This window comes from Macaca fascicularis, chromosome 2, assembly GCF_037993035.2.
Source record: "Macaca fascicularis isolate 582-1 chromosome 2, T2T-MFA8v1.1".
NCBI classification, from domain to species: Eukaryota; Metazoa; Chordata; class Mammalia; order Primates; family Cercopithecidae; genus Macaca; species Macaca fascicularis.
This window is the reverse complement of record NC_088376.1, coordinates 86196534-86215721: the sequence shown is the minus strand read 5'-3', so window position 1 is coordinate 86215721 and position 19188 is coordinate 86196534. Positions and strand designations below refer to the sequence as shown.

The 19188-nt window shown below is 36.5% G+C and overlaps 1 protein-coding gene across 3 annotated transcripts in view; it reads right to left on the bottom strand.

Annotated features, from left to right (window-relative positions):
* Positions 1–19188, bottom strand: part of NAALADL2 (N-acetylated alpha-linked acidic dipeptidase like 2) — a 1467871-nt gene that overhangs the window by 1329653 nt on the left and 119030 nt on the right. For all 3 annotated transcript variants that reach the window (XM_065540193.2, XM_074031421.1, XM_065540194.2), the window contains exon 2: positions 7438–7506. The gene's annotated coding sequence lies outside the window, so the exon portion shown is untranslated. The remainder of the gene's footprint in view (positions 1–7437; positions 7507–19188) is intronic.

The following is a 19188-nucleotide window of genomic DNA, read 5'->3' as shown; positions in this document are numbered from 1 at the left end:
AAGAAGTTTCACTGGTTAACATTTCACATTTGATGTCGAAAATCATTGCTGGAGGAATTAAGTGCTTCCTGTTTGACTCCACCAGAAGGCTCTGGATGTTTGTGCCTGGTTTCCCCATACACCCTTTCTTTTCACTGTAATAGCTCATAACATGAGGATGACTATATGCTGGGTCTGGTGAGTCCACCTAGCAAGTCATCAAACTTCGGGGTGCTTGGGATCCTCCTGACAAAGATACATTTAAAGAAGAACACAAAAAGCAGTTCTAGTAGTGCAGGCTCCTCCAGACGACTACCTCATGATGTTAAAAATCAGCTAGGAATGGTAGTAACTGGATGAAAATATTTCTCCATGAGCAGATTAACAAACAAGAAAAACCAGTTGCATATTTACTGAAAATACAGATGTACTTCTTAAAGGAGTCTACTATATTAAAAACTTTCCATTGCAAAAAAAGAAATCAAGAAAATGATCCCCAGAGTTTAAAAAGATTCCTCAAATATTAACATAGACATTTATGATATTAATCAAACACATCAAAAATGCAACGGACCCTTGAGAAAAGTTTTTCCAAAAGATATTTAATGAGATGAAATGACTAAAAAGTAGCTAAATTTTTATGTTCACAGTGCTATATAGTATTCATAGTAGTTTAAAAATAAAGTTTTGTGTTTTTAAGTCAATAACAAGGTTTTTGTTGCATGTAGGTCAACAATTTCACGTAGGTCAATGATTTAAAAAATTGAGTTTTTGTTATTAGAGTAAAAAGGCCAAAACTGAGTACATAATTTGTAACATGCTTTAATCATTATTAATATTCTAACAAATATAAAAATACACAGCTTTGAATGCTGTTTTTGTATAGCAATTACATGTTGTCATATAATAAAAATATATTTCTATAAAAATGTAGCTGGGCATGGTGGCTCATGCCTGTAATGCCAGCATTTTGGGAGGCCAAGGCGAGAGGTTTGCTTGAAGCAAGGATATTAAGACAAGCCTGAACAATTCATGGTGAGACCCCATCTCTAGAAAACATTAAAAAGAAATTTGTGAGGCATGATTGTGTGTACCTGTAGTCCTAGCTACACAGAAGGCTGACGCGAGAGGATTGCTTGAGCCCAGGAGTTTGAGGCTGCAGTGAGCTATGATTGTGCCACTGTGCTCCAGCCTGAGTGATAAAGCAAGACTCTGTCTCTTAAAAAAAAAAAAAAATGAATTTTAAAATCTATAAAATTATCCAATGTCTGGCTCTTTGCATTTCAAGAACAAATATTCTTAAAAACTGAGCTTCACAGCTCTCCTTAATGTAAAGTAGTTCCTGAGAGAAATAATTCACAATTCTATAAGTTGTCTATTAAGAAAGACAACTGCTAGATTTGAAAGCCAGATCAATATTTTCCAACGTTGTTTATTTTTTTTTAAACCAAGAGAATGCATTCTTTTCTATTTAAGAAACAGGTCGAAATTTTTTTCACAATGAAAGGAAGCAAGCAAAAGAAAAAAAAGTTAGCTATTTTTCTGATGATATTAAATATTCAAATGGGAAAGATTAATACTTTGAAAATCTAAGGCAAAAGAACAGAACTGCTACACATACTTGCTAAAGATGTGAAAAAATTCAGCATCAGTCTCCCAGATATCCAGGATCTTTATTCATATAAGGATAAAACAAAAGTAGATAGTAAACTCATTTAGGTGGCAAATCATTCCACTTCCCATCATGGCCCATGACAGGGAATAGAATAATGAGCAGTTTGAGGGTAGGGCTGAGTTCACACAGAGATCCCTTTTCCTGACATCTAAACTGAATGTAGTCACCCAGCACCTTAAATTTGCGTGATATTAAAAGAAAACTTATGGTTTTATACCAACATCTATATCTGTATGTATGAATTCTAACCATTATAGATAGTACCAGAAGAAACACACACGCGCACACACACACACAGAGGATAAGGCTTCTCTCTAAGCATATACCAAAAGCAAATAATATCGATGGGGTGGTGGAAACACAACCCCCAAATACAGCACAGCACCTCAGAAACTGAGAAAACAGTGGAAACAGGAAGGTCACACTATGATCTTTCACACTTTTCCTCTGAGAACTGGCCATAAAAGAATTATCTGACCTGAAAGTAGGTAATAAGATCCTCATTCTAGAGAAGTCATCCCCTATACCCAGAAGGATGGAATGGCTTATAGAAAGGCCAAGAAGAATCTGAACAAAGAGGTCTTGCTCAGCTCCTCCCCAGTTAATTACCATTAAATCATGCCCTTTTGCTCTCCAATCATTCTTCTGCACAACTGTTCAAAAAATTGAATTTTCGGCCAGGCACAGAGATTCATGCCTGTAATCCCAGCACTTTGGGAGGCCAAGGCAGGCAGACCACCAGAGGTTAGGAGTTTGAGACCAGCCTGGCCAACATGGTGAAACCCCTTCTCTACAATAAATACAAAAATTAGTGGGGCGTGGTCGTGGGCGCCTATAACTCCAGCTACTCGGGAGGCTGTGGCAGGAGAAACGCTTGAATCCAGGAGGCGGAGGTTGCAGTGGGCCAAGATCGCGCCATTGCACTCCAGGTTGGGCGACAAGAGTGAGACTCCGTCTCAAAAAATGAATAATAACTTCCCTGTGGCTTTGGGTATTGAAGCAAGGATATTAAGACAAGCCTGAACAATTCATGGTGAGACTGAAGATTTCTGTGTCTCATAAAACTTATATTAAATAAATTTGTTACACTCTTCTCTTCTTGCTCTGTGTTTCCTTATAGGGGTATCAGCCATGAAACTTGCAATGGGTAAGGAAAAGATGCTATTTTTTCTCACTGCTATGGTCTGAATACTTGCATCCTCCTAAAATTCATATGTAGAAAGCTAATCTCCACTGCAACAATAATAAGAGCAGGGCTTTTAGTAGGTGACTAGGTCATGAAGGCAGAACCCTAACGAATGGGATTATACCCTTGTAAAAAGAAACTCAGGCTGGGTGCGGTGGCTGACGCCTGTAATCCCAACACTTTGGGAGGCCAAGGCAGGCGGATCATGAGGTCAGGAGATTGAGAGCATCCTGGCTAACACGGTGAAAACCCATCTCTACTAAAAATACAAAAATATTAGCCGGGCGTGGTGGTGCGTGCCTGTAGTCCCAGCTACTCGGGAGGCTGAGGCAGGAGAATGGCGTGAACCCGGGAGGCGGAGCTTGCAGTGAGCCAAGATTGCGCCACTGCACTCCAGCCTGGGTGACAGAGCGAGATCTCAAAAAAAAAAAAAAAAAAAAAAAAGAAACTCAAAGGAGATTGTTTGCCCCTTCCACTATGTGAAGAAACATAGAAGACACCATCTATGAGAAATGGGACTTCACAAGACACAATCTTCTGGCTTCTTGATCTGGACCTTCCCAGCCTCTAGAACTGTGAGTAAAAATTTTGATTGTTTATAAATTGCCCAGTCTAAAATATTTTGCCCCAAATTTACTAAGACAATTCTCTATAATATAAAGGAAAAAAATTATTGGTAGATATGACTACAAAAATTTTTTTGAATTGCACACCATAAATACACAAATGTGAATTGGTACAATCTTTTATGGAGAAAAGTACAATACTTTAAAACACCCTCACGAATGTACATATTTTTTAATTTATCAGTACTACTTCTATGAAATTATTCTAAATGAATAATAAATGACATGCTTCATAGATTTTTTTTTTTAATTGTCACATTTTAACAATGGAGGAAACATTAAAAGGTGGGAAAGAAGAAAGGAACCAGGGGAGAAAAGGAAGGAGAAAGAGTAAAGAAGAAAAGGCAGGGCAGGGGAGGGCAGTGAAGAGAAGGGAAGGGAAGAAAAAGAGAAAGGGGTGTCGATGTTCAACAATAAGCATTTAGATAAATTGTATAATTCATTTCATAGTGTATTTATTAAATTTCACCATTAAACTGGGTTATAAGTGAATATTTAATAATATTGAAAAATATTCATGATCTGCTATTACCTTTAAAAATCAAGTTACAAAACCATTAAAGATATGATACTATTTTATTTATGTATAAAGCTTTTATTAAAGGCAAAGTACACATAATGAGTGGTGGAAGAATAGTTAATTTTTCATTTTTTTCTTTTGTTTTCTAGACAAAATATAAATATTTTAAAAGATATTTATAAAATATAATGTGAGCATTCTCTAAAGACAAAAGGCTAGTAGCACATCCAATTGTTTAATTTCATCAACAATGTCAGTTCTGATTTCTTTAAAACAGAAAGTTCTACTTTACCTATAAAATATGACATGCAGAACATAATTAGCTGAATTAAAATGACCACATTTAGCTAATGGTTTATATTATGCTTAAAGATAGAATTGCCTAACACTCATCTGAAAGCAGCACCTTTAAATGTAAAACAAAAAACTACCCATTCTAAAATGAATGTACAATGGAAAGCCCAGACTGTTCATTTCCTGAATTAATCACAAGAAATGGAAAACGACTCTAACTCCGAACTACATATACTCAATTTTTTCAAGAATTTTTTCATTCCCAGGTGAAATCAAGGGAAGAATTTTTCTTCTTAATGTGCTACTTGAAGTACCATGGAGCTAAGTGTCCCAGATGAAGATATATACATCAAATGTTAAAGATGATTATAACTCATTAAATCTAATTCCCACCTAAACGTAAGTGGAATGAATTAAGACATGGAACTAAGTTTTTCACTTTCGAAACTTAATGAACACATACGCATTTACATTAAGCATCAATATAAAGCAACATTGTCTTGCTTAATTATTTTTCTTATAATAAATGTTAGCGCGTTGTTGAGAACTCATTATAGTGCAAAACTGCATGGCTTTAGATTATAAGAAAACTATGGTCACTTCCAGTTTTCTTCGACGTAAACTATTAACACCTTTTACGAGTTTAATTGACCAAATATACAAATCCAGATTTGTTCGGTTTTGCTTTCTTACACGTCATTGCACTTATGCTTCTGATTATTATAACATTTGCCATTTAAATACATTTTTGTCTCCCCTACTCCCAAGTTTAAAATCTATAAAAGCAAGGAATTTGTCTTGCTCATTTTGCATTTCCGAGAATATCTACTTTTAAACATAAAACTTTTCCTACAAGTGCTGAATGAAATAGAATTTAGTTCACTTGGGTAAAACCTGATATATAAAACCCATAGTCAAAAACAACATTGGAGACACAAAAGTCCACCGTTTATTAATCTCATCATCTTTAGCAAAACACAACCTCTTTGGAATTAAAGTTTATAATGTGTAACATATGTGTATAGTCACCTATATCCTGCCCCCACTGGTGCCTCAACTAATTAAAGCATGTAAAAAGCACTCAGGAAACTATAAATCAATGTGCAATTACAAGAAATTGTTTGGTGCTAACTCCATACATTATTGATTTTTTTTTTTTTTTTGAGGCAGGGTATCACTGTCGCCCATGCCGGAGTGCAGTGGCACAATCTCACCTCACTGCAGCCTCAACCTTCAGGGCTCAAATGATCCTCTCATCTCAGCCTCCCGAGTAGCTGGGACTATAGGCCTATGCTGCCACATCCAGGTAATTTTGGTATTTTTTGTAGAGACGGGATTTTGCCATGTTTCCCAGGCTGGTCTCAAACTCCTGCGCTCAGGCAATAGGCCTGCCTCAGCATCCCCAAGTGCTGAGACTAAAGGCATAAGCCACCACACCCGGCCTATAATTGATTTGTAGTAAAAACTAAATTAACACCTGGTTTCTAGGAATTTATTTATCAATCTAAACTAAAATTTTTAGGCCAAATAGATATGTCTGTCATTGAGAATGTGAAATTAAAAACTATTAATGAAAAGTGGATATTTCTTGTATAAAGAGCAGAAATTCTAATATTAGACAATTAGGCTCACATTTTTACTTCATCATTTTACTAGTCATGTCAATTAATCTCCCTGAGCATTACCTTCCTGAATTGTATATAGGAGATGCCAACAATAATAAGATCCTTCTCTGAGTTTTCGGGAAGATTATATATGTTGTATTTGAAAGTGTTCCAATGATTGTAAGACAATATAGAAAATTTGCTATTATTATTGTCTTACATAGTTAATTATTATAGATTATTAGTATTCGTAATAGGCTTCACTAATACGATTAGTATCCACAAGGCACTAGAATGTTGTATGTGTATTTTTATGAATCTTCAAACAACTGTAAAAGAGGAATATTATTCTCATTCTACATAGAAAAAAAACTGAAGCTCAAACACTTAAGAAACTTCTCCAAATATACATAAATGTAGCAGTGGCAGAATTTGACCCAAGGACTGTGGATACCAAAGCCTATGTTCCTTCCACCACATCAGCCTTTCAAAATAGATTTCAGGTATCTTCCACTGAATATCAGTAAAACTCAGCATGAAAAAGCTAACCAGTTGTCTATTTCCTATTATATTAAATGGAAAATATTAGTATGTGTACACATTAACCTCAATATGCAATTGATTTCATAAAACACGTTAAAACTCTAAGTGGCAAACTACCATATTTGGATATTAGTTATTAGTAAACTGCTTAAAACATTGCTTTCTGATCACCAAATAATATGGTACTTGACAGTTGACCTGGATGCAGGAGCATGGGCTCTCTTAGCCTCCACTACACTCAAGCACATGACTTTTGTCAGTCTGAAACATGCCTTTTGGTAAGGCTACCCCTGATTCTAACATTCTAACAACTATATCCAGCTCTTTCTCATGAACCATTTAATTTAAAATGATGTAATGGGTTTAGATAAATAACATTTTTCTAATATAAACAATTATCTGAATAACTTACGTGAGGAATATGTACAAAGTCCACAATATCTGGTAATATATTAGCCATACACTAACCATAGAGTAGTTTGCGGGATGTTTTTATAGGGGGTGCCTTTTATGTCCTACATTAGTAAATAAAAAGTTGGTAGTATCAAATACAGCACCAATAGAAAACTGAATGAACTTATTTGCATTTAAACACAAGAGCAGATTGAAAAAATTTAGATTGCTATCTCTTCAAAAACAAAGCATATTATCTTTAAAATGCATATACACTATAGAATCCTTTATTATTCAAGGCATGTTTTTAGAAACAATCCATAGTTAATAGATAAAAATATACAGAACATATAGCAGTCACTTTATCACATACATTTTATGATTATTTAAAATGCTATAAAGTTATTAGATTAATTGCTTATTTTAAAAGGAAAATAAGTAAACAACTGCCCCCAAAAGACAAACAACTCAATAAAATTTCCTTTTTGAAACAGAATACTCAATTGGACATATTGTAAGCATACTTTAAACTTCAATTTCCTATACCTAATTATAATTAAAAATTTGGTTGAATCTCTGCCTTTATCCCGGATAAAATATCTAAGATAAAAACTTACCTTGTTTTTAATCATTTTCTTTATAGAAACTAAATTTCATTTAGATTATCCTTTTCTTCCCTCGGCCTCCTAAAAAACAAAAAAGGAAAAATTGCTTATTTAACAAAGGTGAAATATTTTAGCCAAAAGAAAACAAGTCTGTGGCTTTAATTTAATCATCTCTTTTAACTATGCTGCGGAATCAGACCACCTGAAAACATCACATATATACATATATGTAGCTTTGACAATATAAACGAAATCTGGGGACAGATTCGAAGCCTTGAGAGATCATCAGATGGAAAAATAGAGTCACAAATAGGATTTCGGTCCAGGAGGAACCTAAGTATGTGACAACTTTTCAGCATATCAGGAGCTACAATTAAGAAAAGAAAGCTATACCCTACAGCAGTGACGACACTTATTTGGTTCTCCTCTTTTCAGTGGATGAAAATGTAAAGTCGTCTGGGTTAAATGTAAAATATTAAAGTTAAAAGCACCCTTCCACAACTGTAAAATTAACACACATGATAGTAATCAATTCAATTCGATCAAACATAAGATTCTTTAATCTATTGGGAAGAGTGGCAAAACTAGAAATATCTGTATTTTTAATGTACTATATTTCATTATTGAAGCTGTGCCAAATATAATCTTTGCCTCTGGCCTTAAGCACTATTTTAACATTGCTGTTTAATTGCTGCAGTCTTCTAAAATTTTATAATAATCATATCAAAAACAGCCAATATGTTTTATAATTTCATTTTTAATAGAGTGATCAAGGCTTTGCTCCTGGATGCTTAATGTTTGCACACTGACTACAGAAAAAAAATCAGCATAGTGCCATCTCTTGAATATTCAGGAACATAGTATTTGCTATGGTTTGAATATTTCTCCCCTCCAAAACTCATGTTGAAATTTAATCCCCAGTATGGCGTACTGAGACACGGTGCCTTTGAGAGTTGAAATTTTATCCCCAGTATGGCGTACTGAGACACGGTGCCTTTAAGAGTTGAAATTTAATCCCCAGTATGGCGTACTGAGACATGGTGCCTTTAAGAGGTGATTGGGTCATCAGGGCTGCACCCTTAGGAATGGATTAATCCATTCATAAATTCATGGATTAATGGGTTATCATAGGAGTGCACCTGCTGGCTTTATAAGAAGAGAAAGAGAGACCTGGGCTAGCATGTCTCCTCATGGAATGCCCTGCACAGGTTCAGGACTGTCACCAGAAGCAGCCCCTTAACTGTGGTCTCCTCAGCCTCCACAACTTTAAGAAATAAATTCCTTCTCTTTAAAAATTACCCAGTTTCAGGTACTCTGTTACAAACAACAGAAAACAAGCTAAGACAGTATCCATTGCCCCACCTTACAGAGATTTATCATTTAATTTGACCAAATTATCTGCACTTTGAACTTAAAAATGTATATGTTTTTAAATATTCATTTGAAAATATTCTATTATTAAAATTATACTCTCAAAACTGGCAGTGCTGCTTATATAATTTATATTCTAGAAGAATTTGGTGTAGCTGAGATTCATCTTGGGTTCAAGCAATTCTCCTACCTCAGCCTCCCAAGTAGCCAGTATTACAGGCATCTCCCACCACGCCCGGCTAATTTTTGTATTTTTAGCAGAGATGGGGTTTCACCATGTTAGCCAGGCTGGTTTGAACTCCTGACCTCAGGTGATCTGACAGCCTCGGCCTCCCAAAGTGCTGGGATTACAGGCATAAGTCACTGCTCCCGGCCAATTTTTATTTTCTAAAGAGTTTTACAGATAGTGAAAAGGAAGCTCAGGTGTTTAAAATCACTGTAATTAGTAATTAAATTACATAAAAAAATGTCTGTTTACTTAAAAATAGTCTAGACACGATACCAATATTAATTACAGGTAATCAGGATGATTTTTCCCCATTTTTTTATTCATAAAACCCAGTTACACACCTCTAACTTTTCTCATATATAACATTTGTCACTAGGAAACCATATTTTTTTTTTAATTTTGGAAAAAAATCTTCATTTTGATGGGTAAACTTGAATTATTAATGTAAAATAAAATAAAGGCATACAGAGAAAAGGCACTACTAAAAATTAACTGGATTGCTTTTCATTAACATTTAACAAATCTGAAAATTCAAATATGAACATTACATTTGTAAAACAAAAGCCAAACTTAGTAATAAAATAATATGATGTCAAGAAATTGTCCTGATCTTAGTATAAATAACACTGTTGACAGAGTTCAATTTCTATCAAATGTTTTGGGTATTTTCACAATTTAGACCAAAAGAAAGTATTTTTTTCTTTGAAAGAGACACTGGGGAAAAAAAAAAAAAAAAAAAAACACTTTTATGGAATAAATGCTGCCCATCCCCAGAACTGTTGGAATAGAGGCTAGGTTTTGCAGTAAGAGGGGGTCCTGAGAGAGATGCTATATGATGTGGATGGGGAGGGGATTCCTCCAGTTTGGGGATACTTTTACTCTAATCCCGGCTGTCAATTACATTTCAGTTTATAAAAGCCAATGATTACCTAAAATTGCTTTTCCTTTACTTCATAAAAAATAACATTTTAAAACATCATTGCTGAACTTTCAGAGTTAGCGTATGCCATAAAATAAGGAACTGTTTGCCCATGTTCCTCCTAGATTGTGACCTCCTTAAGGATGTTAATTTAGTATCTGACATAGCAAGTTACAATTATTGAATAAACAAACAAGAAAGGTTCATTCTATTTATTAAAAAGATAGATTTGTATATTTAATTGACAGCAGGTGATTTTATATCAAGCTATCAGTTCCCAGACTCCAAATAAAATCATTGGCATAGAACTTTGCCATAGGCCAAGGAGTCTACATGGCTCGGTCATCCTGCTAAACTATTCACATTTGATTTTCTTTTCTAAGTGATTTCACATATAACAACTCCATCTCAGTTCTCCAGCTCTTATATATGTTAGATCTGCTCTGTAGTACTAGGAAACCTTTAACAAATGTTTTAAAAACGTGTCAGAAAACAGCTCCAATTTCTTTAAAGTTGCATTGTAAATAAAAATACACAAGTTTAAAACAGCATTAGCAAGCCAGACGTGGTGGCTCACACCTGTAATCCCAGCACTTTGGGAGGCGAAAGCGGGTGAAACATTTGAGCCCAGGCATTGGAGGCCAGCCTGGGCAACATGTTGATACCCGGTCTCTACAAAAAATACAAAAATTAGCTGGGCATGGTGCTGCACGACTGTAGTTCCAGCTACTCGGGAGGCTGAGGTGGAAGGATCACCTGAGCCCAGAGAGATTGGGGCTGCAGCGAGCTGTGATTGTGTCACTGCACTCTAGGGTGGGCAACAGAGTAAGACCTTGTCTCAAAAAATAGTAATAAAATATATATTAGCAACTAATCATATGACAGTTCAATAGTTGTGTTTAAGATATAGAAGATGGGAGAGTCGACTCAGGTAACTGAAGAAAGGAGGCAATATAAATGATAGGAGTCAGTGCCTTTTCCCAAATCAGAAAATTGTTAATAACAATCCAGTGCAGTAAAGAGAGCAATTCTATCCTATTAGCACCATTCCCAGATGATGATATGAAGGTAGGGAAGAACCAAACAACATTTAGCCTGACATACTGTCACCAGCAAACTGATAAGATTTTTTTTTTCTGTTTTTCTAAGTGTTTTTAAAGACTATATGTTTTTTGTATTTTTAAAGTAATACATACTTTAGAAAATCTAGAAATTGTAGGTAAGAATTCATGAGAACATTTAAATTGTCTATAATTCAATAATGCAGAGACAAAACTATCTGCAGCATGGTTTATTTTCTTCTAGTTTTTTTCTGTGCATATGTACATTAATTTGAACCCACTTTATACTGTACTATGAGTACAATTCTGCATTCTGTTTTTTCACTTAACACATCAGAAATTCCATATGGTGTGTTATGTACCCTTTAAAAACATAGTGTTCAAGAGCTATATAATACTCTATTATACAGTTCCACCAAAATTTACTTAAAGTTCTCCCACTGTATGAATTTAGGTTGCTTCCAATTTTATGTTTACACAGTTCATAATGAACTAAATGTGGTTTTAACATCTCTGGTTTCCTTTTTTGGAGAGAACTCTAAAATTAGATGTCTAGATCAGAAGGTAGGCACTTTTTAAAAGCTGTTGATACATATTCCAAATTGCTTTCCAAAAAGATTGCACATATTTACATTTCATTCGGTAATTTATAAAGGTGGTTCCTTTTCACCTCCAGCTTTATGCTGCAAGATTATGATGACATCAGTGAGGTACAAATTCGTGAAGCATTTTAATTCTTTTGTAATTTACTATTTCAACATTTTGTGAAATGCCATAAGTTGAAAGGCTTCAGAGAACGTGTCAAAATATGCTCACAATTATGTTAACTTTTATTTAATCTGAAGTTTAAAGAGCTATAACTATTCTCACCAAACTATGTCCCAATGTGACTTGACTCAGAACTATTGCTCTAGGAGTATAAAATGAAGATAAAAAATATACAGAAAAATGATATCTTAGGAAGAATGTAGGATTTGGTCATATGGACCTAAGGAATAAAACAGAATACTGAGAAAGGAAAAGAACTTTTATCTGTAGAATGTGAATCCTTTTAAATTATTAGGCCCAAGGAGGCATTGAAATGAGAGAGTGATCATGTCCTGCTCACCACCTTCATCTCTTGAAACTTCTTGCTATTGCCACAAGTACCTATAAATTAACCTACTATTCCCACTCAGGACACTATAATCCACATCCTAGAGCTTAACAATGTATAAGCAATCAATACTTTTTATGATTTTAAGTAAATTATTGGTAATCAACCCAGAAACTGCCTATTCATTCCCTTTAAAAATGTACTTGTCACTGCTGCTAATCAGAGTGCATATGCAAGGCAACTTATGTGACAGTGAGTGCCCTATTGTTGGTACTCACTTATGCTTACTATCATTTCATGATTATGTTACTGCTATTCGAATTGGGCCAACATGATCTAGAGAAAACTTATAGAAAGAAAATACACACTTCCGAGTCTCACATTATAAAATTAAGTTTGTGAACCAACAAAAACTAATCAATCTAATGAATAATATAATGTCTTACTCTTCTCTTTGAAAATAAAGAGTTAATTTCTGGTTAAATACATCTTTACCTCTTCTCCATCCCCAAATCCAACTAAAATAAGAATTGGGACATTTCAAAAAAAGTACTACACATGAAGGCAAAGAGAACCAGAAAGAAGATATAATATTCAAGAGATTTACATACCTGTAAACCAGCCTGGCCAACATAGTGAAACCCCATCTCTAGAAAAAATTTAAAAATTTGCCAGGTGTGGTGGCACACACCTGTAGTCTCAGCTACCCCAGAGGCTGAGGCGGGAGGATTGCTTGAGCCTAGGAGGTCGAGGCTGTAGTAAGCCAAGATCACTCCACTGCACTCGAGCAAGAACAACACAGCAAAACTCTGTCTATAAAACAAAACAAAAATAAAAACAAACAACAAAAAACACCTGTCACAAGACAGAAAAAGGGTAGAAGAAGTGTAACTGAATTAGCAGAGCACAAGGTACAACATAAGAGTCTGCAGAGGAAGTCATCAATAAGGAATGTCAGTTTGCACCACAGAACCCCTCAGGGGTTCAGCAAGTGGCATTACCAGGTATTATGAAAATCAGGAGAAAACAGCAGCGGTTAAGAATAGGACTCCTTGAATGTTCAAATAAGGTCTCCTCCTCTGACTGCAGAACCAGAAGACTGGTCCCTCTTCTCACCTCTTCCAAACAAAAAAGCAAAGGTACACGTCCTAGAAAGACTGAACCAGAGTATCTCAAACTTGCGAATACCAAGTGCAAAGTTAAAACAAGGGAATTGGGTAAAGTGTACATACTGACTTGTGGGAATTTCATTCTCTTCCTGTCCCAGAATAGTTTCTTCTGTTCAATTAGTTTCTTCTACCCGCTGAGAAAGTATCATCAGATAAGTAAAAATGGAAAGGCCTTCTCCTCATCATTTCATAGTGAAACTCACCAAAAAACAAATCCTACCTAAGAAGTAGCATATAGTTATCAACTCTTAGTGTTTCATTCTTAAAATTAGTATTTAACAATTATCAAATACATGAGAAATGCCTCAACATGAATAAGACCAAAACAAACAAGCAGAAAAAAAGGAAAACAGGAAGAAACAGAGACAATGCAGACAGTGAGAAAGATTTCAACAAAATAGAAATTAATATATAATGTATATAATTAATAAAACAAAAACAGAATAACATACAATAGGAATAATTGCAGAATAAATAGTTTCTAAAATTATGAAAAAAATAATAAAAAATAAAACTAAGGAACTCATCAGAAACAAAAGGAAATGGGAAATCACAAGATATACAGAGAATATCAGAGAATCAATGCAGGATGGCTAGCATTTTTCTGATATAAGTTTCAGAAATGAAGATAGAAATCACAGGAAGGAATATGACAATAGTAACAATAAAAACAAAACAAAACAAAAATACGAAGTTGAAAGTCCAGTTTGAAAAGGCATATAGATATCCAGCAAAGTGATCATAACATTATCTGAGTAAAGAAGCACCAACCATCAGCATGGACTCTAATTTATCAAAAGAAATACCACAAGATAACAAAGGCTTTGAAGTTCTGAGAAGCAGCTGCCTATGTTAAATCAAACGATCAATCACACAGGTGAGCAGAATAAAGACATTTCAGGCATGTAAGAAGTCAAAAAACTTTCCCAGGCACCCTTTCCTAGGAAGGTACTGGATGCAGGTAACACAGAATCCTAACACATAAAAGCGTAAAAGAAAAGTTCCAGGATGACAGTTACCTGGCCTAGAAATGACAGTTAAAATTGATGCAGGAGAATAAAGGGATATAACAGGAACATTATCAGGCCCAAAACAAAAACAAAAAAGTTTAAGGTAACTAAAGGGTTATTTTGTGAATTTGACCATTTAAAAAAATTATTGAGGCCAGGCACAGTGGCTCGTGCCTGTAATCCCCACATTTAGGAGGCCACAGCAGGAGGATCATTTGAGCCCAGGATTTCAAGACCAGCCTGGACAACATGGCGAGACCTTGTCTCTACAAAAAGTTTTTAAAAAATTAGTCAAGCATGGTGATACATGCCTGTGGTCCTGGAAACATGGGAGGCTGAGGTGAGAAGATCACTTGAGCCTAGGAAGTCAAGGCTACAGTGGGCCATGTTCATACCACTGCACTTCAGCCTGGGCAACAGAGCTAGACTCTGTCTCAAATAAATAAATAAATAAAAATAAAGGCCAGGTGCAGTAGCTCACGCCTGTAATCCCAGCACTTTCAGAGGCTGAGGCGGGCAGATGAGAAGGTCAGGAGATCAAGACCATCCTGGCCAACGCGATGAAACTCTGTCTCTACAAAAAATACAAAAATTAGCTGGGCGTAGTGACGGACGTCTGTAATCGCAGCTACCCGGGAGGCTGAAGCAGAAGAATCTCTTGAATCCTGGAGACGGAGGTTGCAGTGAGTGAGACGAGATTGCACCACTGCACTCCAGCCTGGCAACAGAGTGAGACTCTGTCTAAAAAAAAAAAAAAATAGAAAGAAAGAAAAGAAAATTAAAAGATTATTGATAGCCATTTAGGACATTTGTAATGGAGCATTTGGGAACAAATAGTGAAAGATGCGCTAAAAACTGAAAAAAAAGGAAAGAATTTGAGGACTTTTTTAATGTATGAGAAAGAAAAAAATCATAATATATGGTTTGGTTCAAACAATATTCACATAGTTGTTATAAATGTAAAAACTACTAATTTAACAAACACATGTGATACAACCTTGTAATTAAAATGAAGGAAAAATATTTGATATTGCTGAATGTCAGATCTAGAAAAACAAATTCTCAACCAATAAAACAAGAAGTCAGTGGGTAATATAAACCATTTAAAAATCAAGAAATAACTTTATAAGCATAGAACTATCAAAAGAAAAACCTGGAACAGTTGGAAATGGTTGCCTCTTAGAATCAGGACTGGATTGGGGTGGGAAGAGTGAGAGAAGTATTTGAGGGGTTGTTGGTGTATTTTTGTTTTGTTTCATTTTAAGCCTTTTTTTTTTTTTTTTTTTTTTTTGAGACAGAATCTCATTGTCACCCAGGCTGTAGTGCTTTGGCATGATCTCAGCTTGCTGCAACCTCTGCCTCCTGGGCTCAAGTGATTCTCCTGCCTCAGCTTCCTGAGTAGCTGGAATTACAGGCATACATCACCACACTCAGTGCATTTTTATATCTTTAGTAGAGACAGGGTTTCGCCATGTTGGCCAGGCTGGCCTCAAACTCCTGGCCTCAAGTGATCCACCCACCTCGGCCTCCCAAAGTGCTGGGATTACAGGTGTGAGCCACAGCACCTGGCCAGCCTATGTGACTTTTAAATTATGTTTACAGAATACTTCCATGAAATCATGATTATTTTGATTCATTTCACTTTAGTAAAATATCCCCTAAAATTTTGTCCTTTTAAAAGGGAAAGTAGGAAAGAGTGGGACAGAGAAAATGGGCTGAAGTAGGGAAAGGGAGAGGGAAAGAATAAAGGAAAAGCAAAACAGAAATTATATAGACTATAAAATATCTTAGAAAGCAGTTTTCTTAAAATGCTGTTAATTAAATGTAAAAGAGGTAATCAAAGTAATTTAACCTGATTGCTAATTACTGTCTCTGGAATGAGTTAATTGTTGTACTATATTTGTAAATAAGAAATAAGTATCGGTGAAATATAGCTTAATTACTTAGACTGTATTTCTTCATTGACTCCCCCATTACCACTCCCATTCAGCCGACTTCATCTAGTGCATAATGCCCAAAACTCTCTCCTAGCCAATCATCTTGCCTCTAATCCCAGCTCAAGTTAATTCCTCAGAAGATAATATTATTATAATGGCACTTCCAGCTCAAGAGCATGCAACTGTCCATCAACTAGGTTTAAAGCTGTACCTGTTTCTCACATCTAATAACCTTCCAGGACAAATCCTCTGTTCAAGTCACTAATGTCTCCTTCTTGCACTATCAATCTCCCTGGCATTACCTGCTAAAGTACCGCCTCTATGGTTCATGCTGTTGGGTAATCCCACAAAGTTTTCTATTTACTGCTCAGCCACCCAAATTCTCCCCATCTGTCATAGCCCAGCTCAAGCCGTATCACCTCTAAAATGCCCTCTCGGAAAATTCCACAGCACACATATTCAGCCCTCCTCTAATTATTCTCATAATGAGGCAGGAGACCAGCAGGACTTCTTTCCCAGTCCCAACAGGATGAAATGAAGAAACTGGCCAGATCCAGCAAATGGTGCTGAAGGCAACAGGTAGTTGCCCTTGCTGTTCATCAGCATAAGACATTCCCATCAGTGCAATGACAGTTTACAAATGAAATGTCAACATCTGTGTGTTATCGCCACTTTTCTAGAGATTTCTGAATAACTCACCCTTTTATTTGTATGTAATTAAAAGTGGGTATAAATACTGCCAGCCAATGCCACTACTCTGGGTGTACTGCCTGTGGGTTAGCCCTGTTCCACAAGGAGCAGTCATTCTGCTGTACACTGTCACTTCAATAAACCTGCATACTTCACTACCAGCTCGCTCTCGAATTCCTTTCTGAGTGAAGCCAAGAACCCTCCAGGGCTAAGCCTCTGTTTGGGGGCTGGTCTGCCCTGCATCATCTAGTGTCCAAATGTGCAGCTCAAGAAGACAACACGAGGTGCTGGTGAAGCAGCAAGGTGAAATCAGCAACAGAAGCTGCAGCAATGTAACACAGAGTCTGTAACACTAAAGAGCTGCTAACACAGCACCGCTGGAACACTAGCCAAAGACTTATTTCAGAGCCAGCATCTTTCAGGATGCTTTCTACTGTACCCATGTGTAAGAAGAACCTCTATCAGACACAGAAGCTTCTCTCAGTTTAGCAAGAGTTCCCTTATTTTCCCCTGCAAATTCCCACCTCCTGTAGCAAAGCATCCTGAAAATGGATTATAAGTAATGAGTGGGCCATAGATGACTGCATTTGCCAGTGAACACAGTACGACAAAAGATGTATTTTTATGTATGCAAAGAATAGAAGAAAAAGTGTAAATACACGGACAATAAGAAAAGAATATGCTGTTATGGAAAATTATAAATTTAGGGTAGAAAACAAGAAGAGGCCAAGACCAAGAATCCCCTAGGATGAGACTCTAACCCACAATCCTAGAGGGAATGCCAGTGCCAAAAACCCTGGAATACGCGGGGAGTGGCCAACAGTATCAAATGCCAAAGGACTCAGAGGACCTGAGTATTGTCCAAGGAGAGTTCCCATACCAAATGCCGAAAATTCTGGAGCATCTGGGGGACAGGCAACAGTGAACCCCAACAGCCAAGTTGGGGTCAGAGAACAATGTGACTAACATCCCAGAGTCAACAGTGGGGGACCTCTCACAACCAAGTGCCCTGCCTTAAAAAATTGCACAAATACAGTTAGCAGGGAGCCAAAGCAAAATCTGCAAACAAAACATGTATTTCATGGTGAAAGATAAAATTGTTGTTGGAAAAAACAATGACATTAGGGGAGAAAGGACTGAGAGAATGGGGGACAAGTATATAGTTGGTCAGTTGTACTTCTGTCCAAGGCACCCAAATGGCAGGGACTCTGAATTGACCACTTAGCCAGAAGATTTGTTTCCCGGTTCACCCAATACCCAAGGGGACACAGAGGGGACACTTACCCATCACCAGGAGATGAAAAACTCACCACTATGGTGCCTTTTAGGCAATTGGAGAGAATTTAAAGTAGAATGCTTAAAAAGAAAAAAATGTCTCTTTATACTATCATACTACTTTACAATTAGATGTGCTTTGTAAAAAAGAACAAAAATGGGAAAAAGTTTCTTATTTATAAGCTTTCACAGTCCTCTACTATGATCCTGACTTAAAGGATAATTGTAGAATGTGTCTGACTCATGGTTTTCCCAGGCACCAAGAAGCCATGCCTGATATCTTTGGTGATCCCCTCCTAGCTACTACCCCTAGAAGACCCATGCCCTCCTCATAGCCTCCTTAGTATTCCAATTCTGAGGTGAGATTCCACCAGTTCTCCAGCAGAGGGTTCCACCCTAAGGTCATCAGGCACCCCTCCCCCTTATCCAACTAGCCCCTTCCTCTTGCTGCCCAAGGAAGTAAGCACAACCAGTACTACCAGGAGTGGGGCGCTAAATGGCCCCCAGAATAGAACCTATGTTCATTGTGTGAGGTAGGTGACAGAGATGAGGGGACAATCAGAGTATCTGTACCTTTTGCTATGTCTGATTTAGCTTTTAGCAAGAAAAAAAATTGACCAGTTTTCAGAGGATCCAGGGAATTTTATAGAGGAGTTTGTTAAGTTGATCATGTCCTTTGACTTAACTTGGCATGACTTGCAAATATTTTTGTCAACTTGCTGTTGTGTAAAAAAGAAACAAAGGATTCTGGGTAGTGCCCATAAAAATGCTGACAGAATGGCTGCTCCTAACCAGGGTCATGCCATTTATCACATGGGTGAAGCTGTGATCCCAGCTTAGTAGTATCATACTACTTTACAATTAGATGTGCTTTGTGAAAAAGAAGAAAAATGGGAAAAAGTTTCTTATTTACAGGCTTTCATGGTCCTAGACCCTCTATGGGATTATCAGAAGGGATCCCAAGATTTCAAACACAGATATCACATAGTGACTTGTTTAATAAAAT